The sequence below is a fragment of the Euprymna scolopes genome, chromosome 10 (assembly GCF_053919585.1).
Source record: "Euprymna scolopes isolate OS-2025 chromosome 10, ASM5391958v1, whole genome shotgun sequence".
Lineage (NCBI taxonomy): Eukaryota > Metazoa > Mollusca > Cephalopoda > Sepiida > Sepiolidae > Euprymna > Euprymna scolopes.
In genome coordinates this window covers 159,870,332-159,888,855 of record NC_136491.1, presented here as the reverse complement: position 1 = coordinate 159,888,855, position 18,524 = coordinate 159,870,332, and the positions used below count along the sequence as shown (strand labels likewise).

Below are 18,524 nucleotides of genomic sequence, written 5' to 3'. Positions count from 1 at the left end.
ACTTACACAGACCCAGCTGGTAGCATAACACATAACTTCTCTATATTTCATTCCATATCACAGACGATTACCTTTCCCATATCAAAAGGTCTCACTTCGAGATCTATTTTTGACCACAGTTCCCAATGATTGTGTAATGAATGCCCATACCCCATTTGGTTTACCTCTAACTACATATTGGACCCAGCAAACCACTGATTTTCCTTTGCGAAAAGACACCACACTAGATGATCTGAAAATTATTCCTTCTAAAGTACATTGTATCCTAAAAAATATAGACACTTCAAAAGCATGTGGACCTGATCTCATCTAAGTTCTGCTATTAAAAAAATGCTTTGCTGTGGATGCTCTAGTCCTCTCCAAACTTTACAACAAATGCATTAACGAATCTTGCTTTACTGACTGCTGGAAAGATGCTTCTGTGGTGTTGGAATTTTTCTGTTTTTACACCAACAATTGTATACCCCGCCTCCCTCCCCAATGTGTATATATTTATATTTTTTATGCTGTTCATGATTTATATTTATTGCTTTATTGTTTTATTCGATTGGTTTTCTACCCTTTTTTATTTGTACGAAACTACCATGATTTTTTAATAAAACACTGCTAGCTCTGTTGTGCTAAGGTCATAAGGTCCAGGAGCAGAAGCCTTCCTTTTCAAATTCACCAGCTACGAAGGACGTGCATCCCATCAGCTGAGCATGAATCCTAAAGCCTTTCCCTCCAAGGAGAAGAACTCTCTACAACACAGTAGACGTGACGAGGTGGATCTCCTTTCAACTTTTATTAGACACCCAACGTATCATTCTCATGTTATTTCTTTCCATGCAACACATATCCACAACCATCAACTATCATGACTGATTCACTTATCCTATCTAATACATACAGTGATAGAAAAAACGGTAAAGATTAAACGGGAGTGGGAGTGAAAGCACTGGGGGCCCTACCACTTTACTCACGATGAGAGGTGTGGATTGAGAGAGAGAGAAAAGAAAGGAAAAAGTCCCTCTTGAGATTGGTTTATGGATAAGTCGATACTAGTACACAAGTACATGTATTTGATGACTTCAACGTCCACCACAGTAATTGGCTTGGATTCTCTACTTATGTTGAATCATTTCTCCTAGCAAACATCCTGGATATCTTAGCGCTAAGTGAAACAAATCTACACTCCTCCATTCCACCTAACCACTTTAACATGCCTGGTTATCTCCTCAACGAACTACAATGACAAAACCCCTCGTCAGACTTTTGCGAGCCTTTTCTAGTCTCGCACAAAAACACGCATTCACATTTCAAGCTATGTCATATACATACACGCACACATCCACATATTCACGTTCGCGTACATACGCACACACAAACGCACACATGGACGACATCACTTCCGCTTTCTAGGGAAATACACACATGCACAAAAGACCACCGGAAACGAGTATAAAAGAGAGAGCAACAAGCGGCTCCTTCTTTTAGGCCCAGCTTTCAAGCTGGTCGGTCTTTGGACTGACCGCGTGCGTCACGCCCACTTACTACTATGTATGGGGCACAAGCTAACAGACCGTATGTACACATCCTCACTCTTTCTCTCTCTCTCTCTCTCTCTCTCTCTCTCTATCTACTACTGGTCCCTGAGAACACCACCGCGTAGCTGACTGCTAACATGGCGTACAGCTTAACCTCTATCCTCTTCTTTGTCTGTCGACTTCATACCGAATTTAAAGAAAAATTTGAGCTCGACAAACATTTTTCACGGTTTCCTGACATTACAATTTCGTGAATATAAAAACCATCTTTTTTAAGCAAATCAGCATCTTCATCTGAGCTCATCAAAACTGAGGTTGTCTTTAAGACTTGCCTCACCCAACGTATCATTCTCATGTTATTTCTTTCCATGCAACACATATCCACAACCATCACTCATTAGGTTTCATTTTTATACATCATCACACTGCATATGTTCGATAGACTCTTCCCTCATTGTGCTGGTCCAAAATCGTTGCTTGATTCCGACACCAGATGCGGTGTCACTGGTATTGTCTTGGTCAAAGCTGAAACAAGAATTCTCCACCCAAAATTTACAACAAAATTTTAATTTTTACTCTTTTTTATCATAAACAAGAAAGGTAAGGGGCTACTATTTGGGATCATGTCTAACTGGAGATTATGAGGAGTTGAGTAGGGAGATGTTTTTCACATTACATTTAAACTTCCTCAGGTTAGCAGGTTAGTCTGGGAAGCAAGAAACTGGGAGAGAATTCCAAAGTCTAACAGTATGCACAAAGAAACTATTAGAGTAAAAGGTTTTCCGGCATGTTGGAGACTCAACAGTGAAGGGGTGAGATTTTGCTGCATGCCAGGTTAGTCAGGTGCTCTTGCTAATTACCAGTAATTCCATTATGTTTGCCCAAAACAAATTGGAAAAAACATAACAACAGGCATCAGAAGATGGTCAAAAAGTTTTGACTGCAAAAAAAGAAAAACATTAGAACAATTTGCAAATCATTTCAAACGTGTATTAAATATTAAAGAAAATACAGATGACAGCATCAATAGAAACAAAGTGTAGTACCTGTTCTAATCCAACACTTTGTCTATTCTGTTTTCCATCAGTGAAAGCAAAGTCTGGGGTAATTTTTTTATTTTTGCTCCAATCTAGAGTGACACTTTTGGGGAACCTTGATTAACTTTACATAAGGTAATAAAAAAAAAAAAACAAGTTTGCATCTAACTCTGCCCTTGTGGGGAGACAAGTAAATAGGAACATTACAATGTAACATCTCCATGTTATTGTAACAGTGGACGTTACATGATAAGAGAAACGTGTGGTCTAGTGGACTTGTCGTGGGGGCAAGAAAAACTACCTTCCTCTTTTCCCCACTCCACCATTTTATATACGATAAAATAAGCATGTGTCATTTCTAGCATGAGCGACAGAAGAAAAGAAAGGAGAGTGGACGAATAACCACATCTAAAAGGCAAGGCCAGCTGACCTACTTATGTCTCCTTTCTCCAGCATCCTCGCTGTTAAAGGAAATATACATAAAAATTAATCTTTTATGATTGTCTTTTTGCTTCAGATGGAATGAATTAGAATACAATTCTCAAACTTCTAAACTAAGTTTGATTTGTAAAAATTTTGTCTGGAATTAATGACCTTCATTTATTCATTTTCCGAGAGCGACGTCACTTGTAACACCCTGTCTCCACAAAGAAAGCGCCTCTCGGCCAAAAAAGTTAAGCCGGCTAGGGGGCTACGAGTCCCCGAATTTGAAGATCCACTCACTGCCGAAGGATCTCATGCGGTAGCAGCAGCAGTCAGGAACCACTCCAGAACCAGAACCAGAACCAGCGCCGATGCAGCAAGAGCAGTAATTCAAAGAGCCCTTTTTAGGGCTAGGTTCCTACGAAAGACCTACCATTTTGTTTACTCTGTTAGCCCTCCTCATCACAGTTCCAGCAGCAGCCTTTTCCAGCCCTTGGTGCCTCCTGCAGCCTTCTCGCTTGCTCCAGCTTCCCGCCTGCAGCCTCCTACATCTCCTGCCTGCAGCCTCAGCTTCCTGCACTGCACCTGCATCTCCCGCTTGCACCTTGCACCTCTGGTCCGCTACCTCGCTTGCGCCTTGCACCTCTGGTCCGCTACCTCGCTTGCACCTCTGGTCCGCTACCTTGCTTGCACCTCTGGTCCGCTACCTCGCTCGCACGTTGTTCCTCTGGTTCGCAATCTGGCTCCCTACCGGTCGTCCGTTCCTAAACACTGATCCCTCCGTTCTCAGTGTCGTCCGTTCCTAACACTGATCCCCCCGTTCTTAGTGTCGTCTGTTCCTTAACACTGACCCCCGAGCTCTCAGTGTCCACCGTTCGTTCCGGATCGCTCTGATGCCCAGCTGACTGTTTCATACCCAGCGAGCACCCTCTGAAGCACACTACGTCCAGAATACCAGTCCGAACCTCCAGACCTTGCCTCCAGTGACATGCGACCTTCCAGGCGACCAGCACCCAGATTAAACGATTTTGGTTTCTATTATTCAAAATAAAAGGCGAACCCTCGTCTTTAACCAAACAACCTGTGTCCGTTATTCTTCTTTGCCTTTATGCTGTTTACCTTTTGCCTGTGTCTATTTTGTTAGTTGTTGGGTCGATTGTCTCCGGACGAACGGCCCCCGCAACAGACAACTCAGGTTAGCAACTGAAAAAAGTGAATGTGATTAAAAAATGCAAACAATTCTTCTTGTGTGAAATATAAAAGAGTTTTTACATTTCATTATAAATTATAATTGTAGAGAAATCATTAAATAACACAATTTGTTAAAATACATTAATTTACAATTAACAATTTAAACGTTTTTATAACAAAGGAATTGTCTAGAATATTTTGGTCAGATCTTTGCTGATTGTGTGAGTATAGTTCAACTTAGGCGTATTTTTTCTCCCACAAGTTGTTGAAAGCAGTGCTCATTTGTTGGAAGTTATTATTATCATATTATTGTAACCAGGTGGTGGACCAGGCATAGGGGAGGTCGATTTTGGAACCACGGTTACTTCTACCCAGAGAAAGATGTAAACTAACCTAAAAAGTAAAAGTGCAAAATATTTTTCTCCAAAACTTTACCGTTTTATGAGCAAATGAATTTAAACATCAAAATTATTGTATATTTTGATTTTACACCGGTGTTAAGTGATAGAAGTTATAGGTCAAATTATGACCGGGTTTGAGAAAATCTGAAGCAAATATGTTAAATAATATATAGATATTTCTTACTTTCGAGGCATTTTAAGTAAGTTAACTAATAATAAATTAAAAAAAAAAGGCTAATACTGAATAATATTTAATTTAATTTACAATGAACTTCACACAAATCCGGTCTATTTTTTTACTGGTGCAATTTTCAATCTTCACCGGAAAAATCAAAACATTCGCTAATTCACACACGTGTTTACTAGTTTGCATTTCATTTTAATACATAACTATCAAGAAACAAAAATATTTTTATAATTCTTATAAAACAATTTTATTATTATTTTTATAATTATTTGTTTATTTTAAAGATATTTTATAATTGTAAAGATATTTTTTCATTTGAAAGTTGTTTATTTTGCGTGCCTTTTGCCGTTAACATCTTGCCGTTAGCAGTTTGATTTGTAATTCAGTAAGTGAATATTTATTATTTTATATTTTATCATATTTGAATTTCTTCTCTCTCAATTTTTACTTATTTATATAATTCGACAATTTCCGATATTATATACGTTTTTCAGATATTTTTTTTCTAAAATGGTTGGGAAACAAACCAAAATTTCTACTCGCAGTAGAGATACTAATAAATTTGCTGGTCCACCTTCTATGCTTGATAAAACAGAACCCCCCACCATATCGACAAGTCATACAGCACAGTTATTTCCTGGAAAATATACATCCAACCTCAAGTAAATTTGCGCTTTCAAAATTAATAGCCGGTGATATAATTGATATTTGGAAAGCAGTTAATCTGTCGTGGCTCGGCCGCTAACAACAACAACAACAACAACAACAACAACAGCACAACAGACGACCGGCCACTGACAGCCTCGGCCGAAATCAGCAGTAGCCAGTAATATCAACAGCCATCACGTGATTTCAGAGCCCCATTTTAGAAAAGAAATTTAAAAAAGACATCTTTTCTACAACAAAAACAAAACAACGAACTTTAATTTCCTGGAAAAACTTCGTTAAATACAAACAACGAACTCCTTCAGCATCGACTGTTTGTAAAGAACACATCCTAGAACTGCTGCTCCCCACGAGGGCAGCCCGTCGAAATACACAGCTGCCGGAAAAACTGCAGGGGGAAAAGCAACGGAAGCTGCACCTAAAGCATCCCAAGTCCCCCAACAAGCGGACGGGTCTGCGAGACCATTGTCACCGGCTCCCCAAGAGACAGAGGAAAACAGCGCAGCGGAAAAAACAGAGGAGCTACTCAATGCAACCCTAGCCTCTCTAAAAGCGCTGTTTGAGGAGGAAACCATGATCCCATCCAGCAGCACTCCCCAAGAGGGCAATGACGGGAAGAGGAAAACCCAGGTGGAGGTAAACGCATCGACCAGTTCCAACAAACGCAAACTGGTAGCAGCGTCACCCCCCACCCCTGCGACTGCAAAAGCCGCTGCTGGGAACACATCCCCAGGAGGGGAGGCACCTGCAACCCCGAAAGAGAATGCCACCCAGCAGAAGAAGAAGCAGAAGGGGAACGACCCGGAAAGCAGAGAAAGCCAGCACGCGATGGCATGTGCGGACTGGCCAACTCTGACTGGTAAAGGTCAAACCTCTGGCACCGCGAGCCCAAGAACAGTCACTGAGCAGCCAACAGCCTCGCCTACAACTCCTGTCCCTGGACCAGCAGACACCCAACCGGGGGGAGGATCAGCATGGGGTCCTAAAGAGCAGCAGAACAGGATGAAGCCAGAGGACTATAAGGAGCTCTTCGACTCCAAATACAGACAATACACAGAGGGGAACACCATCCAACCTCTCCCGGGGCAAGTCGAAGGCTTGGAGAAGAGGGTCCTCTCCTACATCATGTCGGACACGAAGACGAGGGGTCTGACGGGTGTCAACAAGGACACCATGCTGAAACTTCTGTTGGAGCAGAACATCCCAGCCAGTTACGTCTGCAGACGGAGCTACGCACAATGGGATGTGCTGCTTCCCACCCCCGAAGCCGCCGACAAACTGTCCAGGACCACCCACCAGAGCGGGAACATCAAGCTGTAGCCGGTGTACCTTAACAAGAGGAGAGCAATCGTCTCCGCCTTGAACGTCCCCTGTTACATGGAAGCCAACCAGTTGGGAGCCATCCTCAGCCAGTACGGGGACGTCGAGGAGGTATCACCAGTCCACGGTCCAAGGAACATCATGACCGGGGACTACAAGATTCAGATGGTCCTGGACAAGGCCGGCTTCTATGGAATCCTGGCGACACTCAGGTTTGGGGACTGGACCCTTTCGCTAATAGTGGAAGGGAGAAAGCCCCACTGCTGGCAATGCCAACAACAGGGGCACATGGCCAAAGACTGCCCCAAAAAGGCCAGGAATCCACCCAAGACCTCCCGCTCCGACCACAAGCCTCTCAGAAGCGCTAACGGGTTGGGTGACGGTCACCAAAAAAGGGAAGACCCTGCAACAGTCATCCTCACAGACGGTGACCAGAGACCAACCCAAAAAGTAAGAAGCCATGGACACGCAGGCACCCCCCTCCTCAAACAAAAGGAAATTACAAGAGTCTGAGGAGGAGGTAGTGTCTGAGGAAGAGGAGGCAACTCCACTACCCGCGAAGCTAAGCGCAACCGAGATCAGAAGGGCCAGAAGGAGGAAGAGCAAGAAGACACGAGCCGACCCCCCTACCCCTACTGATAAAGACACTTCAACAGTCCCGCAAATTAAGCCACCTGCCACCCCACTACCTCAGCAGCCCGAGCAACTACCCCCCTCCCCAGATCTCCCCAAAGCCCCAAGAAACCCTTCACCACCCCCATCCTGTGATAAACCACCCAAGGAAGGAACTGTGACAACTACCCCCACTCCACCCCCCCTCCCCTCACCCCCAACCTAAAAGCCCCCCTTCCCCAACAAGGCCAGTTCGCACGGAACGAACTAAAAAACTACCGTTCCTGCCAGGAGGTAGAATATGCGAGCTAGACCAGCACCAAACAATACCGGACCTCAAAGGACAGCAAAAGGTCCATTATAACAAGCTGAGGGGTCTCGCATACGTTGATGGCGACAGCGTAGCGGACCCAACAAAATTCAAGGACGCTCCCATGTTGACCACTTTTGTTAGGGTCAACAAGGATGTTAGGACTCAAGCCCTCTGGGCTATGATCAAGGCAGCAAAGAATGCGATCCCGGGCCAGCAGCTGGTGGACAGGGACCATCCGTCACTGAACAATTTTTTCTTTAAGTGTGAGGGCAAAGTCCCCGTGTATATCCACCCCTCATTCTACAGGGCACTTAAACTAACCTTCCCCCTGAACGTGGGAGGTGTGGCCAAGGATGGAGTACCCTCAGCAGAATTACTTACCGGCAGCCTCAGCCAGACCTGCCACGTCCTCACTGCCAAGGATTTCAGACCCGTCTGTGACACTGAATAAGGTAAGTGAACATGGCTTTGAACTTGGCTACACTGAATGTAAGGGGCATCAGGTGTCGAAGCAAGGCCTCGCGCGTTGTGAGAGACTTGGTGTCCCTTAAGGTAGATATTGCCGCTATCCAGGAGACCCACTTTATTTGTGACGAGGATTGTCAGGTGCTGGTGAACGATTACGACGTTTACTCAGCATATGGCAATACTTATAGTCATGGAATCTCCTTGCTAGTGAGTCGCACCCTGTCAGCGTCGGTGAATGTTGTTCACGCAGGCGAGGACGGGCGGCTAGTTGTTGTTGATGTTGCCGTTAATAGTAGTGTTTTTCGGATTGTCTCTGTTTATGCTCCCAATTCTGCTGTAGAGAGGGCATCCTTTTTTCGACGGTTGGAGGGCTTCTTAGTGGATCCGGAACGGTTAGTTCTAATGGGTGATTGGAATGCAATCCTTGATCCCAAAATAGATAAGGTCGGGGGAACTAGTGGGTCGGTGCGCTGTGACAGCACTCTGTTCGACCTGATGGCCTCGTGCGATCTCGTCGACAGATTCCGTCTGGATCATCCGGGGCGGGAGATGTGGACGTGGCATCCTGGAACGCCTTCCCATCCGAGTACTTACTTGGATCGGATGTTAGTTAGAAGAGGCAACGTAGACTTTCTATCGTGCCCCACGTTCCACTTGTTAGGACACTCGGACCATAAACTCGTTATGGCCCGTTTGAACTTAAGTGCTAGGCCTAAACTAGCCGGATACTGGAAGTTCAACAGCACCTTGTTGGAGTTGGAGGACTACCGGTTGAAGGTTACAGAATTAATTCAGCGGGCTTTAGTGGGGGCGGTTACAGGGAGTAAGTGGTGGGTTAGTCTTAAGGCCAAAATTAGGCGCTTCTCTGTCCAATACAGCCAACGCCTCGCGTTAGATAAGGCTAAGGCAAAGAAGCGCTTAGAGGATAAGCTGACCCGGGCGGTGGAGAGGGGGGATCCCCTAGAGGTAGCACTAGCTAAACAAGACCTCAGCCGCTTGGCTAGCGAGCGGTATGAAGGTCAAGTAGTTAGGGCTAGATTAATGAAAGTTTCCAACGAGGCTGTGAATGTTGACGCTGTTGAGCGTAAGGCTGCTTTAAGGCGCGGTTCGGACGGGTACATTCGTAAAGTACATAACCTGGAAGGACACGCCCTAGTTTTGACTCGGGAGATCTGCGAGGGGTTTCGGGAGCATCTATCGGAGCGCTTCACCCAACTACCCGGACTCAGGGTCGATGAGTTTGGCAGCTATTTGGCTGACTCTCCCCGCCTCACGGCGGCTCGGGCGGCTAACTGTGATGGTCTTGTTACTGAACATGAGGTCATTACTGCGTTGAAGCAGGTCGGCTACAACAAATCCCCGGGGCTTGATGGTTTACCCTACGAGTTCTACTTGAGGCTGTTGCCCATGTTGGTCCCTATTCTGAAGGATATGTTCAACCATTGGTTTGCTCAGGGTTCCATCCCTGGACAGGTGACCAAGGGAGTGATCACATTGCTGAGGAAAGGTCAACGGCATGGTGGGGTGGAAAATTTTGACGACTTTAGGGCCTTGACTCTGCTAAACACAGAGTTAAAGATTTTGGCAAAGATTCTTGCGAATCGTTTACAGGTTGTCATCACTGACTTGATCGAACCGGACCAGACTTATGCTGTGAAGGGGAGATCGATTCAAGACAATTTGCATTTGATACGCTCGATCACAGAGGGGACAGAAGACGCCGCTGAAGCCGCGCTGATCAGTTTAGATCAGTCCAAGGCATTCGATAGGGTCGACCATCGGTTCCTGGGAGCTGTGCTAGAGGCCGCCGGATTTAATCCGGACTTCCGCAAGTGGATCTTTGTCCTGTATGATAGGCCGACGGTAGCGGTGCAGATCAACGGTAAGCTGTCGGAGTCATTCGCTGTCTCTCGGTCGGTGCGTCAGGGTTGTCCGCTGTCGCCTCTGTTGTACGTCCTGGCGTGGGAACCCCTCCTTCGCAAGTTAAAGGACAAGGCGGCTACACCAGTCCTGCGCGGAATAGCCCTCCCTGGAGGCACACGAGCCAGGGTTTCCGCGTTCGCTGATGACGTCACCGTGTTCGTGTCTTGCCACACGGACGTTCAAGCGGTGGTCGAGGCGCTCGCTCGATACGAAGAAGTCACAGGGGCCATCTTCAACCGCAGCAAGTCTGTCGGCCTGCGGTTGGGGGCCTGGACCGGGGTAAACTCGCTTCCAGGTATTTTCAGCTGGACCGATGGACCGGTCCATATTCTCGGTGTCTGGTTTGGACCGGGACTTCAGCTGGAAAAGAATTGGTCGGAAGTATATGGCAAGGTCAAATCGTCAGTGAAGACTTGGATTGGAAGGAAATTGTCCTTGAAGGGTCGGGCGGAGGCGTGTGCTACATACGTCTTTCCGCTCATCCTTTACCGATTGTCTGTACTTCCTCTCCCTGCAGAACGACTAACCCGCTTGCAAGGGTGCCTCGATTCACTAGTGTGGAACGATGGTAAGCATTATGTCTGCAGAGAGGTCTGTGTCCAGAGGCCTCCCTCGCTCGGCCTGGGTCAGCCCAGTCTCTTGTGTCATAGAAATGCCGAGAGATTGGCTTTCCTGGGTCGTTCGCTTGAAGAAGACGCTCCTTGGGTCCCTGTGGTTGAGAACTCGTTTCCCAATCTCAAACCCAACCCCTCGGTAGAAGGTCGTCGTAGGCCGAGGGGGGAGTCTAAGTTCTTCTCCGAATGCCGGACCGCTCTTAGAGCTTTGCTGGGGACCAGTGTCCTCGATCAGCCAAGAAAGAAACTATATCGGGAGCTAGTGGAGGGGACCGCGAAGGATCCACTTTGTAGGCGGATGGGATGGTCGATGGAGGTTGTCCGTTCTCATTGGAGTTGGGCGCCGGGACGGGAGATTCTGAACAACTCGGAATTTTCCCTTACCTGGCGACTGGTCCGTAACGCGCTGCCCCTTCTCGACGAACTCTGCCGGTATAAAGAAAATACAAGCGGCTTCTGTCCGCGCTGTGACGAACGCGAGCCCGAAACGATCGGGCACGCGTTTTTTAGTTGCAGCCGGATCCAGCCCTTATTGGAGTACGTCGAGGGAGTAATGGCTCGCATCAGTGCCGAATGTCCGCTCGATCTCGACGAAGGGTTTTTTGTGTACAACATGGAGCCGCCGTTCCCCATGAATGGTTATCCTGGCGATCCTGGCAGTAGCGCGCATGGTGATTTGGATCACGCGCCTCAAGTTGGTCCGCGAAGGGACATCTGTTCCGGATCGGGATCTGATCGTTTACTTTAAACATCCGCTTAAAGTAAAGATCAGATGCGATTGGAGGAGGTTGCCTAGAGTGGAATTTGACAAGAGGTGGGTGCACAGCACTAGTTTGTGCATCCGTCGAGGAACCAAGTTTCAATACGTGTTCCCTCCTTAAGCATGGCACGGGCGGTGCTGGGGCCTTCGGAACCCATCCCGCTTAGGTTCTAGCTAAGAAAAACTTAAGACTCTTGACTGGTGGTATAAATGAGATCCTGTTCCTGATTTTATTTTTTGGTACTAGAGAACCTCTGAGTCTGCCCATCCCCTTTGTGCCACATCCTTGCTTTTTCAACATCCCCGGTCACTCCCCTACTCAGAGGTCACCTTCCAACCCCCCTCCACCCGTTGCTTTGTTTTCTCCCACTGCCATTAAGATATTTTCCCCAATCCCCAATTAGGGATCGCCCTGCTTGTTTTCGGTTCCCCGGAAAACAGTGGAGGGTCTAGTCACCTAGATTAGTACAGGGGGGTCTCACTTACAACCCGGTAGGATTTATTTTTTGTTTTTCATATGAACACTTTTAATTAGTTTTCCCCTCTCCATGCGCAATCCTTTTCCTAATTTAAAAACTTTTTTATTTACCAATGAAATTGAACTTTATTTTTTCACACATGCACACACACACACACAAAATTAATTAAAAAAAAAAAAAAAATGCATACACAAACACACAGACAACTGTTTATTAATTGTAAATATGGTTTTCATTCTTAAACGCTGGGGATTTATTAGTTAGTTTAAGATCCATAGAGTGAATGAGGTATTTTGGTAAATGTTGCCAGTCAAGAGTAAGACTCCAAAGTCTACATTTATTACTTTTTAATCACTTTAGTCACAAAGACCCTGAACCCTTCCTCTCCCCAATTTCTTGTAGGGCCTTGTGCCTAATTTTGTTGTTCAAAAATCTTTTGTTTTTTACTTAATTGTATTTTCAAAATTTTTAAAAAAGCAATAAAATATATAAACTCGGCAAAGCTCTGCACTTGCTCACAGTCTCCTCACCGTTCGACGCTCGCGCATTCACTGTGACTCCAGTCTCTTTACTGTAGCAGTCCAGTCCACCACCACTACCGTGGCTCCGGTCTCCAGCCGTAGAAGTCCACCACCACTACCGTGGCTCCGGTTTCCAGCCGTAGAAGTCCACCTCATCACCACGACTCCGGTCCCCATGTCGTCCGTATCTCGTATACACTGACGCTTCCTTCTCAGTGTCTGTCCGATCCGAGCGCCCGTCCATACCTGATGAACACTGAACCCTCAGTGTTGCCAATTCGTCCGTCCATTCCTCTCATAACCTGACGCCTACACATCAGTACAGTCCCAGTCGGACCCAAGTCGACCGATCACCCGCACCAGTTACCACGCCGACTTCTCCGACATCATCCCAGCATTCCAGCTCACGGCGAACCGACAAGCATCCCCCTGATGGAATACACCGGCGACGGACCCCGGACCAACGTCGCCCAGCGGAAAATTCACATTTACCACTCTTTTGTTTGCCTAAATAAAAGGCGAAACTTCAAAATGACCCAACTCACCAACTCACCACAGGATAGATAGCTGAAGGACCTAAGTTGGAGTCACTAGGGTGTTTTCAGGTTGTGGAGATTGGCACTTAGATTTTATTTGAGGAACCACCAGAACATCAAGTCAAATAGATAAATGTTGAGTGGATTTTAATTATTAGACCATGAATTCACTTATCCTATCTTATACATCTTTTTTTAAGCAAATCAGCATCTTCATCTGAGCTCATCAAAACTGAGGTTGTCTTTAAGACTTGCATCACCCAACGTGTCATTCTCATGTTATTTCTTTCCATGCAACACATATCCACAACCATCAACTATGATGACTGATTCACTTATCCTATCTAATACATATGGCTTTTGGAAAACCATCCTACCAGTGATAGAAAAAACTGTAAAGATTAAACGGGAGTTGGGGTGAAAGCACTGGGGGCCCTCCCACTTTACTCACGATGAGAGGTGTGGATTGAGAGAGAGAGAAAAGAAAGGAAAAAGTCCCTCAAAGCTTTTGATATACAATTCTTTTTGAGATTAAAAAAATGTTTAATCAGATTGTATTAAAATTACAGGAAGGCATCACCAAAACTAAAGTTGAAAACCCTTCCGTGACTTTTTCGACATAAAGAAACAATTCCTGGTGTTAGCATCTTATTTTTCTCTTTCTACCATCGAGATCAGACAATTAATGCAAACCAAACCTCAGTTTTTCGATTTGGTCAAATCTCAATGGCGAAATGTGTCCGTTTGCCTTGAGATTCCGTTAATCGTCGATTTTGTCAAAACTTGCACAGAACTGTTGCAGCCAAAAGAACTAGGAATTATCAAATCTCACGGCCGATAAGTTGACGAAGGATGAACATTTGTAATAGAAAGCAGTATTCATAACAAAAATACGCTTATTTCATTTCAGACACACTTCTGTAGTTGAATTATAACGTACATATTTGAGATTGGTTTATGGATAAGTCGATACTAGTTTGGTTTACCTCTAACTACATATTGGACCCAGCAAACCACTCCCTCACTGATTTTCCTTTGCGAAAAGACACCACACTAGATGATCTGAAAATTATTCCTTCTAAAGTACATTGTATCCTAAAAAATATAGACACTTCAAAAGCATGTGGACTTGATCTCATCTAAGTTCTGCTATTAAAAAATGCTTTGCTGTGGCTGCTCTAGTCCTCTCCAAACTTTACAACAAATGCATTAACGAATCTTGCTTTACGGCTGATAGATGCAAACACGGAATTTTCTGTCTCTGGTGTGTAAACAAATATCTCCTCTATCAGCCCAGTATTCTTCATTGCTGCTTCCGATAACCATTTTACACTCCTACCCAGAGTTAACAAATTTAAATTTTGTGGTAAGTGAAGATTTGAAGTCAGCAATTCATGTATGAATTTGAACAGATAGAACTTGAAAGCTGCGGAAAGTTCCATACTTTGGGCCACATAGGGGCATCCAAAGACAAATAAAAGTAAACATTTCCAAATAGAAAAACTATCCAGAGAGAAGCAAACAGTCTCATTAGAAAAGTTGAAACCAGTTAAATTCAGTCAACAATAATTGTCAACAATAATTGTCAACAATAATTGTCAACAATAATTGTCAACAATAATAGCAACACTAGCGACAAAAATACCAGAGGACAGCAGTTGACAATAGATCAAGAGACACGCCATCTCAAACACAGGATGTACACGACACAACATAAGAACCTACCGTCACACACTCACGCAGACGCGTTTGCTTTGCAAAATGTTCATGCCATGCCAAAAGCTCAACATGACAAAGTAAAAACATAAACACACTTAACACTTGTCACCAATATTCTCAACAGATTTTCTCAAAGTTTCGGTATTTCAGGTGGCAATGTATTGTTGGGATTTATGAATAAAATAATAAAACACCTAATTGACTGTTACATACAAATTATGCAAAAATGTCTCTGCACATCGGCTCCACACACCCTTCTGGTCAAGAAAAGAAAAATATTTTAAAAAAATATCGCCAATGGGAAACTTTTGCGCACAAAATAAATAAGGAGAGTCAACGAGTGTGAATATACAAACCAAACATCTTTTTTTAAGCAAATCAGCATCTTCATCTGAGCTCATCAAAATTAAGGTTGTCTTTAAGACTTGCATCACCCAACGTATCATTCTCGTGTTATTTCTTTCTATGCAACACATATCCACAACCATCAACTATCATGACTGATTCACTTATCCTATCTAATACATACAGTGATAGAAAAAACGGTAAAGATTAAACGGGAGTGGGAGTGAAAGCACTGGGGGCCCTACCACTTTACTCACGATGAGAGGTGTGGATTGAGAGAGAGAGAAAAGAAAGGAAAAAGTCCCTCTTGAGATTGGTTTATGGATAAGTCGATACTAGTACACAAGTACATGTATTTGATGACTTCAACGTCCACCACAGTAATTGGCTTGGATTCTCTACTTATGTTGAATCATTTCTCCTAGCAAACATCCTGGATATCTTAGCGCTAAGTGAAACAAATCTACACTCCTCCATTCCACCTAACCACTTTAACATGCCTGGTTATCTCCCACTTTGCCGTAGTACCCAGACAGATATATGCACAGACTTGGAGTCTATATTAAAAACACCTTCGACTAGAGAAACAAAACTAGAATCAGACGATCAAGCCTTTATGTGATTTAGACTTAACATGCAACATAACATTAGCTACTTATATTTTCTCTATCGCTTTCCCTAGAAGCAGGACTGTATCTTAATAAACAAAGTCTCTGACAGCATAGATACAGCATTCTCTCTCGATACTAGTGCACAAGTACACGTATTTGGTGACTTCAATGTCTACCACAGCAATTGGCTTGGATTCTCCACTTATACACTCGCAGATGGTAGCATAACACATAAATTTTTTATATTTCATTCCCTATCACAGACGGTTACATTTCTCACACGTTTCCCATATCAACAGGCCTTACGTCTAGATCTATTTCTGTACCACATTTCCGGATGATTGTGTAATGAATGCCCATAGCCCACTCGGGAATGCTGGTCACACTCTGATAATGGTATAATTTTCCCTTAATTCTTGATCTAAAACGGAAGAGTCATTGCTCAAAACGACAAGGTATTATGAGAAGGCTGACTGTCAAGCCATCAGGGATCTCATCAGAGATGTCCCCATGGGGAAATATCTTTTCTCTTTCCACAGAATAATTCAAAACAGCAATTGAAGCACATGTTCCTACGCAGAAATTCTATAGCAAACCCCACTTTTCCCAATGGTTTACTCCTACTTCTGCAGCTGTCATTGCTCAAATGCAGCATGCATACCACAGATTTAACTGACATAAGTCCAACACGAATAGACAAAAGTTTACAGAAGCTAGAAGTAATTGTAAGAAAGAAATAGCAACAGCTAAGAGAGAATATACCGAAACCACCAATAGACGCAGCAAAGCACAGAAATTAGAAACCCGTGATTTCTGGAAAATCTACAACAGTATAGTAAATAATGGGCAATCAACAATTCCCCCTCAATCCAACAATCATGAGGTTTTTGGCACAGCAACCAAGAAGGCTAACATGCTTGCCTCAAGATACACATTGGACCCAGCAAACCACTCACCACTGATTTTCCTTTGCGAACAAACGCCACACTAGATGATCTGAAAATTATTCTTTCTCAGGTACATTGTATCATAAAAATCCAGACACTTCAAAAGCATGTGGACCTGATCTCATCCGAGTTCTGCTATTAAAAAATGCTTCGCTGTAGTTGCTCAAGTTTTCTCCAAACTTTACAACAAATTCATTAACGATTAATAGCTTACAAGATGTAAACTAAGCTAATAAGCCAAACAGGTACTCAATTACAATTTGATCACTGCAAATAGCTTTGATATGCGTTCATTACTCAGCTTACAATATGATGTGAAAACACAATATGAATTAGGAACGTAAGCTAAGTTAATATACCAAATGGATGCTCAATTTGTGATTTGATCTTGATGGAATGGGTTAATAGCTTAGCTTAAAAGATTCTCTAAAAACACGACAAGAATGACAGACGTAATATGCTATCAGTATACTCAATTTACGATTTGATCACTATGAATTGCTTAGATAGAATGCGTTTATGACTTGACTTACAAGATATTGAGAAAACACCTGACTGAAGGATATCTGGATATATATATATATATATATATATATATATATATATAGTCTTTGAAGTTTTTAACATTTGAAACCACACAAAAAATTATTTTTTATCATTCATTAAAAAAAACATCTAGTCAGTAAGTCATTTAATCACCTGCAATCACTGCATCAACTCTCAAATTTACTATAATACCAATTTTTATATTTTTTAAGGGATCATCAGTTGTTTACCATGAAACACTGTTTCGGGGATTTAAAAACAAAACAGTGTATTACATCATGGCTCCCCAGCAGTGTTGATCAAACACCACCACCCTTAATCTTTGGAAGAAGACAAGTTACAAAAATTTTTTTCCCCAATTTCCTATTCTTAATTGTAATTACTAACCTTTTCATAGTATAAAAATGAATTTCTTACCTGTGCGATTCATCAATTTCCACATTTAAAATGGATACATTTTTTAATTTTTTAATTTATCATTCTTGTATTTATAAGATTTGGATTAATCCATTTAACTACTTATCACCCCCACTATAGTTAGTAGTTTGTATATTTACATTCTTATTTATTTAAAATTAGATATATAAAGGTTAAAAATATTTTATTTTTACATATATACATTTTTTTTTTTTTTTTTTTTTTTTTTAACTATATAAATTTATTATATGTAATTATAAATACATTTATACATTGCTAATATAGTTTTGGATTTCCTTTATCAATATAATCTGGTTTATCTTAAACGATTCAAAAGCATCAGGATAACGAACAAATGCTTTATTTAACTGTTTAAATATTTTATTTTTATCTCCACCTTGTTTTATCATCCTTATTACTAAGCTAGAAACTGGTGGTATAAAATCTGTTAATTTTAGAGTAACGCGAGCTATTCTCAAAAACTCTGACATAATGGTTCCATAAAACACAAAAACGGGGCAGGTGCTATCCTTATGGGGCATACGTACTATTTTAAAGGGGAAAGCGTTTCTTTTATCAAATATTTTATAAAGAAAAATTCCATCCTCAATTTTTATATCTAAATCCAGAAATGTAGCCTGTTGTCCTCTATGTTCACAATTTAATTTTAGTTCGTTTGGATATATAAGATGTTTATTTTTTTCGAATTCATCATTATCGTTTATGCATATAAGGTCATCTATAAATCTCCTACACCCATGAAAGTTATATGTTTTAGATATATCTGTTTTTAATAATGATGACATATATATATACTCGAGTCTATGTAAATACAAATTTGCCCAAAATGGTGCCGGATCCAATCCCATTGGGATACCTATCGTTTGGAGTAATATTTTATTTCCTATTTGAAAATAGCATTCTTTAATAAGATGACTTACAAGCATTTTTAAAATACCTTT

General features: G+C 42.7%; 1 long non-coding RNA gene across 6 annotated transcripts in view; it reads right to left on the bottom strand.

Annotated features, from left to right (window-relative positions):
• LOC145286337 (uncharacterized) overlaps window positions 1-18,524 on the bottom strand; it is a 126,749-nt gene that overhangs the window by 24,855 nt on the left and 83,370 nt on the right. For 3 of the 6 annotated variants that reach the window (XR_013869144.1, XR_013869143.1, XR_013869145.1), the window contains one exon: window positions 2,387-2,466. The exons of the other annotated variants lie outside the window; for them this stretch is intronic. This is a non-coding gene — a long non-coding RNA (uncharacterized LOC145286337). The remainder of the gene's footprint in view (window positions 1-2,386; window positions 2,467-18,524) is intronic. 6 annotated transcript variants of the gene reach the window in all.